We start from the raw sequence: 12,439 nt of genomic DNA on the forward strand, positions 1-12,439 counted from the left end.
CGGCCCGGCAAGATCGGTCCGCCATCTTCTTGCGGGGCGGACTTAGAGAGGACGGCAACCACGCATGCGCGGATGACGCCAGTTATGCGGCGCCGGCGACGTCATCTATGCGGCGCCGCCTTTGCGAGGGCGACAAGACCTGGCGTGTGTAGATGACGCGGCCCCGATCTTAGCCCATTGTCAGGGCCTGAATCGGCGGGATCGGGGCTGTTTCACGCCGTCGTGAACCTCGATGGCGTTCACGACGGAGCGGCCACTTCGGTGCGGGAGTGGAGATTCCTGCCCACTGTCTCTCTAACCCCCTCACTACACACCTCCCTCGGCCCACCCACCATACTCCACCTCTATTCTGCCGTCTAGTCCTGTTTCCCTCACTCTCCCCTTTCTCTCTCTCTCTCTCTCTTCAACAATTTCTCTCAGTCTGGGAGAAAGATGGAGACTGAGAGGGAGAGGGGCTGAGAGGGAGAGGGGCTGAGAGGGAGAGAGACTGAGAGGGATAGAGGCTGAGAGGGAAAGGGGCTGAGAGGGAGAAGGGCTGAGGGAGAGGGGCTGAGGGAGAGAGGCTGAGAGGGAGAGGGGCTGAGAGGGAGAGGGGCTGACAGGGAGAGAGGCTGAGAGGGAGAGGGGCTGAGAGGGAGAGAGACAGAGGGAGAGAGGCTGAGAGGGAGAGGGGCTGAGGGAGAGGGGCTGAGAGGGAGAGGGGCTGAGAGGGGCTGAGAGGGAGAGAGGCTGAGAGGGAGAGAGGCTGAGAGGGAGAGGGGCTGAGAGGGAGAGGGGCTGAGAGGGAGAGGGGCTGAGAGAGAGAGAGGCTGAGAGAGAGAGGGGCTGAGAGAGAGGGGCTGAGAGGGAGAGGGGCTGAGAGGGTGAGAGGGAGAGAGGGAGAGGGCTGAGAGGGAGAGAGGCTGAGAGGGAGAGAGGCTGAGAAGGAGAGATGCTGAGAGGGAGAGGGGCTGAGAGGGAGGGCTGAGAGGGTGGGAGAGAGGCTGAGAGGGAGAGGGGCTGAGAGGGAGAGGGCTGAGAGGGAGAGAGGCTGAGAGGGAGAGAGGTTGAGAGGGGCTAGAGGGAGAGAGGCTGAGAGGGAGAGAGGCTGAGAGGGGCTGTGAGGGAGAGGGGCTGAGAGGGAGAGAGGCTGAGAGGGAGAGAGGCTGAGAGGGGCTAGAGGGAGAGAGGCTGAGAGGGAGAGAGGCTGAGAGGGGCTGAGAGGGAGAGGGGCTGAGAGGGAGAGAGGCTGAGAGGGAGAGAGAGACTGAGAATGTTACAAGCAGAAACTCAGTAAAAGTCGAATCAAACGGTCCCCTGGGCTTTCAAAAGGAACCGTGACATTAATCACAGTACAACACGGGCACTGTGCGATTGGGAGATTGCCTGATTAAATGGAAGCCCCTCTTTAAACCTGACAGTGACTTCACTGTCAGTCCGTCTTCAGCACAGGAGATAGTCTGGGATTAGAAACAAGCCCTTACACAGCCTCACATTTACAAATTCAATCCCAGCACCTCGGCAACATTATGGAAGTCGATACGTTCATGTTTACATGTTGCAGTGTGCACAGCAGGATCCCACAAAAATAAACATGATGGAGACAGGAGCCCAGCCCAGATCCTGCATCTCTCTTAACCCCCCCCCCTCCCCCATACACACACACACACACTCTCACCCTGCCAGGCTCCCAATACAAATATTGACAAATCACATTGGTGTTTTTATCATTTTATTGAAGGGGAAATAGAGAGAGAGAAATAGCTGGAGAGAGAGAGCGAGAGGGCGAGGAAAGCTGTGAGGGGATGCAGGTCAGGAACAAATCTACAGAAAGAGAGAGAGAGGTACAACTGGGAAGAATCTGCTCATTGCCTGAGGAAACATCTTCATACCGACTCGGGATTGGAGTTTCTGTAAAATCGCACTTTCTAAACAAGATGTGACTGGGCAGGGACTGCACACTAGACCCTCACCCCCAGACCCTGTTGACCCCCTCACCCCATCTCACATATGTTCTGTTTGGCTATCTCTCCCTCTCCCTCCCTCTCTTTTTACATCTCTCTCTCCCTCCACCCTCTCTTTATCTGTCTGTCTCTCTCTCTCCCTCCACCCTCTTTGTCTCTCTCTATCTCTCCCTCCACCTTCTCTTTGTCTGTCTCTCTCTCTCTCTCCCTCCACCCTGTTTGTCTCTCTGTCCGTCCACCCTTTCTTTGTCTGTCTCTCTGTCTCCAGTATACAGATTTAGGAACTTTTAATTCAAAAATTCAACAGTATATTACTTACCATGAACCATTTCTTTGCTCACTGTTGCAATTCCAGTTCGTTGCATGCATAGCAAGATGCCAGGAGGCTCTCTCTCTCTCTCCCCGTTTCCCTCATTCTCCCTGTTTTCCTACACCTCTCCCTGTCTCTCCCTATAACAGCCCAGCTCCCCCAGCCTCCCAGTTACACAATCTCAGCAACATCCAAACACACAATCTCACCGTTACAAACCAGACTAGAACAGATTGGGAGACCGACCCCTTCCCTTGTGTTTCTCTCTGTCTCTCTATCCCTCACTCTGTCTCTCTATCCCTACCTCATTCACACCTCCAAACCCATCCCTCCATCACTCATGCTCTCTTTGTCCGTCAGATATTAAAATCAAACCTTGATCGGGGGTCAGAACCAGACAAAATGGGCCGTGGGTGAAGCCACTTTCCTTCCCGTCTGCTGTCATCTTCCTTCCCTCACCCACGTACCAACACTCTCTCTCTCCGAGCCCCCCCCCACCCCCAACCTGAACAGCACCTGGATTCCGAGCCAGGAGACACATCCCCTCTGTCCCCAGAAAGAGTGACCCTCCCCTCTTTACACTGGGCAAATCAGCTGCCCAGTCCGTTAGGAGACTTTTTACAATCGCCCTCCCTGCATTTATTCCTATTCCCAAATCCGGGGATCTCCACAGGGCGTGACCGACCCCCCCCCCCCCCCGCGACCACTCCCCTGAGTCCCCCAGTTGTCTAACCCACCCCCCCCCCCCTCCCCACCCCCTCTTTGACCCTCACACCAAACTCCACCTCTATTCTGCTCTCTATTCCTGTTTCCCTCGCTCTCTCCCCTCGCCTCTCTCTTCGCCCATTTCTCCGGTTCAGGGAGAAACATGGGGAAAGAGACAGACACTGAGAATTTGACAAGCACAAACTTAATCCAATACGATTCAAACGCTGCCCTGGGTGGGCCTTTCCACACACAACAGTGACATTCCGGTCAAACACGGGCACTGTGCAATTGGCAAATTGTCTCAATGAAAAGTCCCTCTTTAAAGCTGTCAGTGGGGTGAGGGGAGTGGGGCAAAGTTTGGAGACTTTGGAGAACTCAGTGAGCTGAATTAACTCCCCCCCTACCCCCCACCCCATCATCAATACTTCACTAATCAGTCCGCCTTCAGCACAGGAGATATTCCGGGATTAGAAACAATCCCTTACACAGCCTCACATTTACAAATTCAATTCCAGCACTTCGGCACATGATGAAAGTCGATACGTTCATGTTTACATGTTGCAGTGTGCACAGCAGGATCCCACAAAAATAAACATGATGGAGACAGGAGTCCAGCCCAGATCCTGCCTCTCTCTTAACCTCCCACTCAACCGCCCCCCTCCACACCCCTCACCACACACACACACATTCGCCACCCCCACCAGCCTCCCCATTCAAATAACGACAAATCACATTGGTGTTTTTATCATTTTATTGGAAGAGGAAATATAGAGGGAAATAGCTGGAGAGAGAGGCTCGGTGAGGCGAGGGGGATGCGGTGGGGAAGAGTGGGACAGGCAATTTCCCCCCCCCCCTCCCCCCCTCACTTTCTCTCTCAGGGCTTCTTTCCCTCTGGAGGCATTTTCAAATCGGCTCGTCTCAGAACAGGACAGGGCTGTCTCAGCACATTTTCAAATCGACTGTCTCAGGACAGGACAGGGCTGTCTCAGGACATTTTCAAATCGACTGTCTCAGGACAGGACAGGGCTGTCTCAGGACATTTTCACATCGACTGTCTCAGGACAGGACAGGGCTGTCTCGGGACATTTTCAAATCGACTGTCTCAGGACAGGACAGGGCTGTCGCAGGACATTTTCAAATCGACTGTCTCAGGACAGGACAGGGCTGTCTCAGGACATTTTCACATCGTCTGTCTCAGGACAGGACAGAGCTGTCTCAGGACATTTTCACATCGACTGTCTCAGGACAGGACAGGGCTGTCTCAGGACATTTTCACATCGACTGTCTCAGGACAGGACAGGGCTGTCTCAGGACAGGACAGGGCTGTTTCAGGACATTTTCACATCGACTGTCTCAGGATTGTGTAAACTCGCACTTTCTAAAAGATAATGTAACTGGGCCGTGACTGTGCACAGCAGAGCCCCCACCCCCAGACCCTGTGCCTGATCACCCCCTCACCCCACCCCACATCTCTCCCCCCGTTTCCCCTGACCCTCCCTTTTCTCTCACCCCCTCTCTTTTTCACTCCTCGCTCCCACCGCCCTCTCTCTTTCTCTCTCCCCCTTTTTCACTCTATCCCTCCACCCTCTCTGTCTTTCTCTGTACGCCTCCCCTTTTCACTTTATCTCCTTCCACCCTCTGTCGTTCTCTCTCCCTCTTTTTCACTCCCTCTCCCTCCACCCTGTCTTTCTCTGTCCCCCCTCTCTTTTTCATTCTCTCTCCCTCAACCCTGTCTTTCTCTGTCCCCCTCCCCTTTTCACTATATCTCTTTACCTCCACTCTCTCTCTCTCTCATTCTCTCCCCGCTCTCTCTTTTTCACTCTCTTTCTCCCTCCACTCTCTCTAATCTCTCGACAAATCACATTGGGGTTCTCTATTACATTTAGTACAAGATGAAATGTAGAAGGAAATGGCTGTAAAGTAGGAGAGAGAGAGAGATGGAGAGATAGAAAGCTGGGGTGACTGAGGCAGGGACATTTAACCCCAAACCCCCCTCAGAAATCCTTCCTCTCCCACCGCCCTGTCTAAAACACAAACACCACCATTGAGGAGAAACCTGCACCCAGGCTGCGGCCTATTCATTTCAGACCCACTCCCTCACCCCCTCCCGACTGCTTCACATTCAGTGAGCCAGTTTAATTTTAAATTGTGCCTGGTCACTAAGTTGACAGTTCAGGAAAGGCTGCAGGCCACTGACGCACAGCAGGATCCCACAACCAGCAATGTGATCCTGGCAGGGTGGGACAGGCAGGTGATCGGGGGACGGGGGGGGGGGGGACGACGACGGGGGAGAGACATATTCCTTCCCTTGCCTGCTATATTCTTTCTTCCATCTCCCCCTGCCCCCCCCCACCCCCCCCCCCCACCCAAAAATACCCCACCCCTGAACACCACGGGTATTCGGAGTCTGGAGACACATCCACTGTCCCCAGAAAGAGTTACACTTCCCTCTTTAAACTGGGAAACGAGCTGTCTGGTCCATCAGGAGACTTTTAACAATCACCCTCCCAGCATTTATTTCTAATTATTTCCCAAATCAAGGTATCCCCAGAAAGATGTGATGAGACTCCCCATTGCAGTTTGTGGGAAGGTTTCATTGATGAAAGGTTTGAAGAGACACTAAAAAGCTGGAGAGAGATGGACAGATAGTGGCAGAACGCTAGGGAGACAGAGACACAGAGAGAGAGAGGGGCAAGAATGGAAAGCAGGCAGAAAGGGAGAGAAAGCCTATCTTTTTCACTTCCTCCCTGTCCCTCCAACCTCTCTCTCCCACATCTCCCTCTTAACCCCACCCCCCACGACCCAACTCTTTCTGTCCTCTCTCTCTCTCTCTCATCCCAGTAGTTGGGAAGGAGAGAGAGAGAGAGGGTCACGCACAGGAATCCAACAATCGCTTCCACAGCAAACTGAATTCAAATGGCCCCCTGTCAATTTCATTTCACCCTCACATTTAAGTCTCGGCCTAAAACACAGGCTTTATTCCAGAATTATACCCCATTCAAGTTAAGGGACTATAATTCGAGATTACATGACAGTCGATGGATCCATTATTAAAGTCACCCCACTGTTGGTTCATTTCAGGAATTCTGCAGGCAACTTGTGCACGGGGAGATCCCAAAAATGGTGACACTTTCCAAATTGAGTTCAGAGTTTCTGATGGTGGATTTCTCTCTCAGCAGCGATGAGATCATGGCTGAATATCCCGTCAGTGCATGCAGAAAGGGTTCATTAACTCTCTCGTTCCCAATCACTCAAGTTTAAGACTTTAAAATTCAAGAACATTTTAAAAAGTAGGTACTCTCTATTTATTTATTTATTTTTATAAATTTAGAGTACCTAATTCATTTTTTCCAATTAAGGAACAATTTCGCGTGGCCAATCCACCTAGCCTGCACATCTTTGGGGTGTGGGGGCGAAACACACGCAAACACGGGGAGAGAGCTATTTTATTTTAAGAGTTGTGGTCACTGTTGATGCGCGGGCAAAGGCCACAGGTCTGTGAGTGAACAGAAAGATCCCACAGTAGCAGCAATCTGGACCTAACCAGATGGGACACTGTCCTTCCCCCCCCCCACTCCCCCACCCCCTCACTCCTGCTGGGAGCCCCATTCCCCACTGCACCTAACACCACCACCCCCACCGCCGTGTCATGCGTGGATTGGAACATCCCTGGAGAAGTCCCTTCAGTTTCTGAAAGAGTTAAACTGCGTCTTAAAACAAAGAAAAACATTTTTAAAACAAAATCCATTGGCACACAGAAAGATCCCAGAAGGTGCAGTCGGCAGTTTGAGTGTCGTTGACATTTGCTACCAGGTTGCAGAGAGTGGCTGAGACAGTGAAATCCCTCCCCCCCCCACCCCACCCCACCCCCACCACACATACCTGGGATGCTCAGAATTAATATAACCCCTGTTATTTTGGAACAAAATTAGACAGCTTCATATTCCAGATTTGTATTTTACTCTTTGTCACCCACCAAATGTTTAATGTGTTTGTGTCGAAGTGCAAGGCCGGGGCGGCAATAAAGAGACAACTCACGTGAGTGCGGCCTGTGGAATCGGCCTCAGTCCATCCACTTGTCCTCTGGAGAATAGCCTTTGTCCAAAGATTCCTGGTCGCATTGCAGTCTTCAAAATCCAAATTCCTGGGGAAAGTGGGAGAAAATTAACTAAAACGCAGGAAAATGTTTCAACTTGTAGCACAGCAAGAGGCCAAGATTCCCCTCTCAGTTACACAAACTCCCAGCAACATCCACCTACAATAATCTCCGTTATCAACCACAGAATGAAAAAGATTGAGAGACAGTTCCCACTTCCCTTGTGTGTCTCTTTCTCTCTCTCTCGCTGTCTTATTCGGTCTCTCTATCCCTCTCATTCATATTTCTGTCTCCCTCGTCATCCCTCATCACACTCCCAGCATTTATTTCTATTTATTTCCCTAATCAGGGTCTCCTCAGAAAGATTTGATGAGACTCCCCATTGCAGTTTGTGGGGTGGTTTTCTTAGATTAAAGGTTTAAAGAGACACTAAAAAGCTGGAGAGAAATGGAGAGATAGCGGCAGAAAGCTGGGGAGACAGAGAGATATAGAGAGGCAAGAATGGAAAGAAGACAGAAAGGGAGAGAAAGCCTCTCTTTTTCACGACCTCCCTCTCCCTCCACCCTATCTCCTTCTCCTTTCCCTCTCTCTAATCCCCATTACCCCCAGCCCCACACTCTTTCTGTACTTCTCTCGCTCTATCATTCTAACAGTTGGGAAGGAGAAAGAGAGAGAGAGACAGGGTCACACACAGGAATCCAACATTCACAACCACAGCAAACTGAATTCAAATGACCGCCTGCAAATTTAATATCACCCTCATACTTTTGTCGCGGCCAAAAACACAGGCTTCATTCCAGAATTATACCCGCTTCAAGTTAAGGGACTTCAATTCTGGGCAATCGAGATTACTTTACAGTCAGTGGATTCATTTTAAAAGTGACCCCACTATCGTTAATTTTGTGACTTCTGCAGGCAACCTGGGCACAGGGAGAGCCCAACAAATGATGACCACTTTCAAAATTGAATTCAGAGTTTCTGATCTGAGATTTCTCTCTCTCTCTCTGCCGGATTGCAGAGAGTGGCTGAAACAGTGTAATGCCCCCCCCCCGCCCCCCCCGCCCCCCCCCCCCGCCACCTCACCCCCCGCCCCCCGCCCCTGGGACACTCTGAATTAATATAACCCCTGTTATTCTGGAACAAAATTAGACAGCTTCATATTCCAGATTTGTAGTTTACTCTTTGCCGCCCACCAAAGGTTTAATGTGTTTGTGTCTAAGTGCAAGGCCGGGACTGCAATAAAGAGGCAACTCTCGTGAGTGCGGCCTGTGGAGTAGGCCTCAGTCCATCCATCCATGCTCTGGAGAAATACCCTTGCCCAAAGATTCCTGCTCACATTGCAGTCTTTCAAAATTCAAATTCCTGGGAAAAAGAGGGAGAAAATTAACGAAACCACAGGAAAAGATTGAAACTATTTAATACAGCGAGAGCCCAGGGTCCCCTTTTCACTTTTACAACCCCTCAGCAACATCCGAATAAAAATAAGTCACAGCTTTCAACCAGAGGTTAAAAAAGGTTGAGAAACAATTAATACTCAAAATCTTTTTATTGTCACAATTAGGCTTACTTAATACTGCAATGAAGTTACTGTGAAAATCCCCTTCTCTTGTGTTTCTCGCTGTCTCTCTATCCCTTTTATACATATTTATGTCTCCCTCCCTCACTCTCTTTGATCCCTCCAATATTAAAATTAAACCTCAGTCAGGGTAATAACCCGGGTGAAGCCTGCGGAACAGGCCTCAGCCAGCGCTCCCTCGGGAAGAATTTACACTCCCTCGTCCTCCTCACTGGATTCCCGACCTCCTTCCAGTTTTCCAAATAAAAATGCCTCTGGAGAAAAAAAGGAGATATAATTGATTATAAAGGCACTAACAGGGACATTTTAATAAAATATACAAAACAGCTCAACAGGAGTCCAACATTTCCAATCTCGAGTCAATCAGTAACATGTCAACACCCAAAATGCACAGCTCAAAACAGACAGATTGACACACCCAGCGACACACACACACACTGAAGCAGAGGGGTAATGTTTTCAGTGTAGTGGGTTTTTGGTTTGTGAACTGAAGTCCCTCAGACACAGATATATCCTCAGTGTCTCTGACATGTGTGGAATGCCTGTCTCAGAGGACAGCTCTCTATTGACATGTAAATGACGGAGAATGTGACTTCAGCTAAACCTTGGCCTTCCCCACACCAGTGTTGTTCACTGAGCAGGCCTGAAACAAATTGGATTAAATGGAATTATTAGACAGGGACGTTCTTATTTTTTCTACCCAAGTGGATAACCTCACATTTATCCACGTTATACTGCATCTGCCATATCTCTCACTCACTCACTCACTCCCCTCCAATAGGATTGAATCCTAATTTAAAATAGTATTGGGAAATGATTAGAAACAGTTTGGACTGAGATCTCCTCAGTGACCTGTGTACAGACCCCATCCCCGACGTTCTGTCAGGAATGTCCCCCTCAGTGTGGTTCCTGTGTCTTCTATGGAAGATACTTGTCCTGTCTATGGTTATGTTAATTCAGCAGTCAACAAGAGATTCAACAATGTCCTGTCATTATTTTTGTCTTTGTTTAACATTTGTTTCCCTCTGAATTTCTGACATGTTTTGAATGACCATTCGTCTGTCGCCTTAGGAAGGCTTTCCATAGAATGAGTAAAAACCAGCAAGAAATCACAGAATGTGAGTTAAGCACAACTTCAATTCTGCCTCCATTTTGAGAGAAGATTCCTGGCCAGACAAACAAAGCTCATTGCAAAGTTCCACTTCATATTTTACTTGTTGTTCACAGACAGATTTCTTGAATGAGTTGCTCTATAAATTTGGATTCAATTTCATTTTCTCACACTGTGAGATGTAAAGTTTATTCCTGAAGCAATACACGGTCATCGGCAACAACATCATTTTATTAGACAAGGGGGTTCAATGGGAATTTTCACTGAAATCCTCTGATGTCAATTCCTGAGATTGGACTTTAGAATGAAACAATTTGGATTCAATGAAAACGGTCACTTTGATAACACCAATCTCCTTACTGCCTCACGTCCTGGCACCATCACACCACCACACCCTCATGTCCCCTAACACTCACATCCTGACCCACTCACGTCCCCGAAACCTCACATCCCGACCCGCTGTGTACCTCTTTCACTGTGTGTGTCCTTCACTGTCTCTGTGTGCCCACCTCTCTCTGTCGCTCTCTGTATCCCGCTCTCCCTCTGTGTCCCTGTCTCTCTCTGTGTCCTCCTATCTCACTCTATCCCTCTCTTTCACTGCGTACCTCTGTCTATCTGTGTCACTTCTCTGTGTCCCTCTCCCTCTGTGTCCCCCTCTCTCTGTCTCTCTCACTGTGTCCCTCTCTCGCTGTGTCCCCCTCTCTCTGTCTCTCTCACTGTGTCCCTCTCTCGCTGTGTCCCCCTCACTCTCGCTGCGTCCGTCTCTGTCCCCCACTCACTCTCTGTCCGCCAAACTCTCGGTGTGTCCCTCTCTCTCTCGCTGTGTCCCTAACTCTCTCGCTGTGTCCCTCTCTCTCTAGCTGTGTCCCTCACTCTCTCGCTGTGTCCCTCTCTCCCTTTGTGTCCCCCACACACTCGGTGTGTCCCTCACTCTCTCGCTGTGTCCATCTCTCTCGCTGTGTCCCTCTCACTCTTGCTGTGTCCCTCTCTCACTCGCTGTGTCCTTCTCTCTCTCGCTGTGTCCCTCTCTCTCTCGCTGTGCCCCTCTCTCTCTCGCTGTGTCCCTCACTCTCGCTGTGTCCCTCACACTCTCTGTGTGCCCACCTCTCTCTGCCCCTCTCTGTATCCCTCTCTCCCTCTCTGTCCCTGTCTCTCTCTGTATCCCTCTCTCCCTCTGTGTCCCCGTCTCTCTCTGTGTCCTCCTATCTCACTCTATCCCTCTCTTTCACTGCGTACCTCTGTCTATCTGTGTCACTCTCTCGGTGTCCCTCTCCCTCTGTGTCCCCCTCTTTCTGTGTCCCTCGCTGTGTCCCTCTCTCACTGTGTACCCCTCTCTCTCTGTCCCCCTCACTCTCGCTGTGTACCTTTTTCTCTGTGTGTGTCCCTCACTCTCTCTGTGTGTCCACCTCTCTCTGTCCCTCTCTGTATCCCTCTCTCCCCCTGTGTCCCTGTCTCTCTCTCTGTCCTCCTATCTCACTCTATCCCTCTCTTTCACTGCGTACCTCTTTCTATCTGTGTAACTCTCTCTGTGTCCCTCTCCCTCTATGTGTCCCCCTCTCTCTGTCTCTCTCTCTCTGTCCCTCTCTCGCTGTGCCCACCTCTCTCTCGCTGTGTCCCACTCTGTCCCCCTCTCTCTCTCTCTGTCCCTCGCTCTCTCTGTGTCCCACGCTCTCGCTGTGTCCCTCTCTGTCCCCCTCTCACTCTCCGTCCGCCACACTCTCGGTGTGCCACCCTCTGTCTCGCTGAGTCCCCCTCTCTCTTGCTGTGTCCCTCTCTCTCTCGCTGTGTCCCTCTCTCTCGCTGTGTCCCTCTCTCTCTCACTGTGTCCCTCGCTCTCTCTGTGTCCCTCGCTCTCTCTGTGTCCCTCGCTCTCACAGTGTCCCTCGCTCTCGCTGTGTCCCTCGCTCTCGCTGTGTCCCTCTCTCTCTCGCTGTGTCCCTCTCTCTCTCACTGTGTCCCTCTCTCTCGCTCGCTGTGTCCCTCGCTCTCTCTCGCTGTGTCCTTCGCTCTCTCGCGCTGTGTCCCTCGCTCTCTCTCGCTGTGTCCCTCGCCCCCTCTATGTGTCCCTCTCCCTCTATGTGTCCCCCTTTCTCTGGCACCCTCGCTATGTCTTTCTCTCTCTCTGTCCCACTCTCTCTCGCTGTGTCCCTCTCTATCCCACTCTCTCTCTCTGTCCCTCGCTCTCTGTGTTCCTCGCTTTCTCTCGCTGTGTCCCTCGCTCCCTCTATGTGTCCCTCTCCCTCTATGTGTCCCCCTTTCACTGGCACCATCGCTGCGTCCCCCTCTCTCTCTGTCCCACTCTCTCTCGCTGTGTCCCTCTCTCTCTCTGTGTCCCTCGCTCTCTCTTTCCCTCGCGCTAGCTGTGTCCCTCGCTCACTGTGTCGCTCGCTCCCTCTGTGTCCCTCGCTCTCTCTGTGTCCCTCGCTCTCTCTGTGTCCCTCGCTCTCACAGTGTCCCTCGCTCTCGCTGTGTCCTTCGCTCTCGCTGTGTCCCTCGCTCTCGATGTGTCTCTCGCTCTCGCTGTGTGCCTCGCTGTCTGTGTCTCTCACTCTCTGTGTCCCTCGCTCTCTGTGTCCCTCGCTCTCTCTGTCCCTCGCTCTCGGTGTCCCTCGCTCTCTGTGTCCCTCGCTCTCTGTGTCCCTCGCTCTAGCTGTGTCCCTCGCTTTCGCTGTGTCCCTCGCACTCGCTGTGTCCC

General features: G+C 51.3%; 1 long non-coding RNA gene across 1 annotated transcript; it reads right to left on the reverse strand.

Moving 5' to 3' along the window:
- Window positions 1-8,315: 8,315 nt before the first annotated feature.
- Window positions 8,316-9,142, reverse strand: LOC140411590 (uncharacterized). Its single transcript, XR_011940883.1, has 3 exons — window positions 9,052-9,142; window positions 8,754-8,887; window positions 8,316-8,419 (listed from the first exon to the last, which is right to left on the reverse strand). It is a non-coding gene; the product is annotated as an uncharacterized lncRNA (long non-coding RNA).
- Between the last annotated feature and the right edge of the window lie 3,297 nt (window positions 9,143-12,439).

This window comes from Scyliorhinus torazame, chromosome 4 (assembly GCF_047496885.1).
Source record: "Scyliorhinus torazame isolate Kashiwa2021f chromosome 4, sScyTor2.1, whole genome shotgun sequence".
Taxonomy (NCBI): domain Eukaryota; kingdom Metazoa; phylum Chordata; class Chondrichthyes; order Carcharhiniformes; family Scyliorhinidae; genus Scyliorhinus; species Scyliorhinus torazame.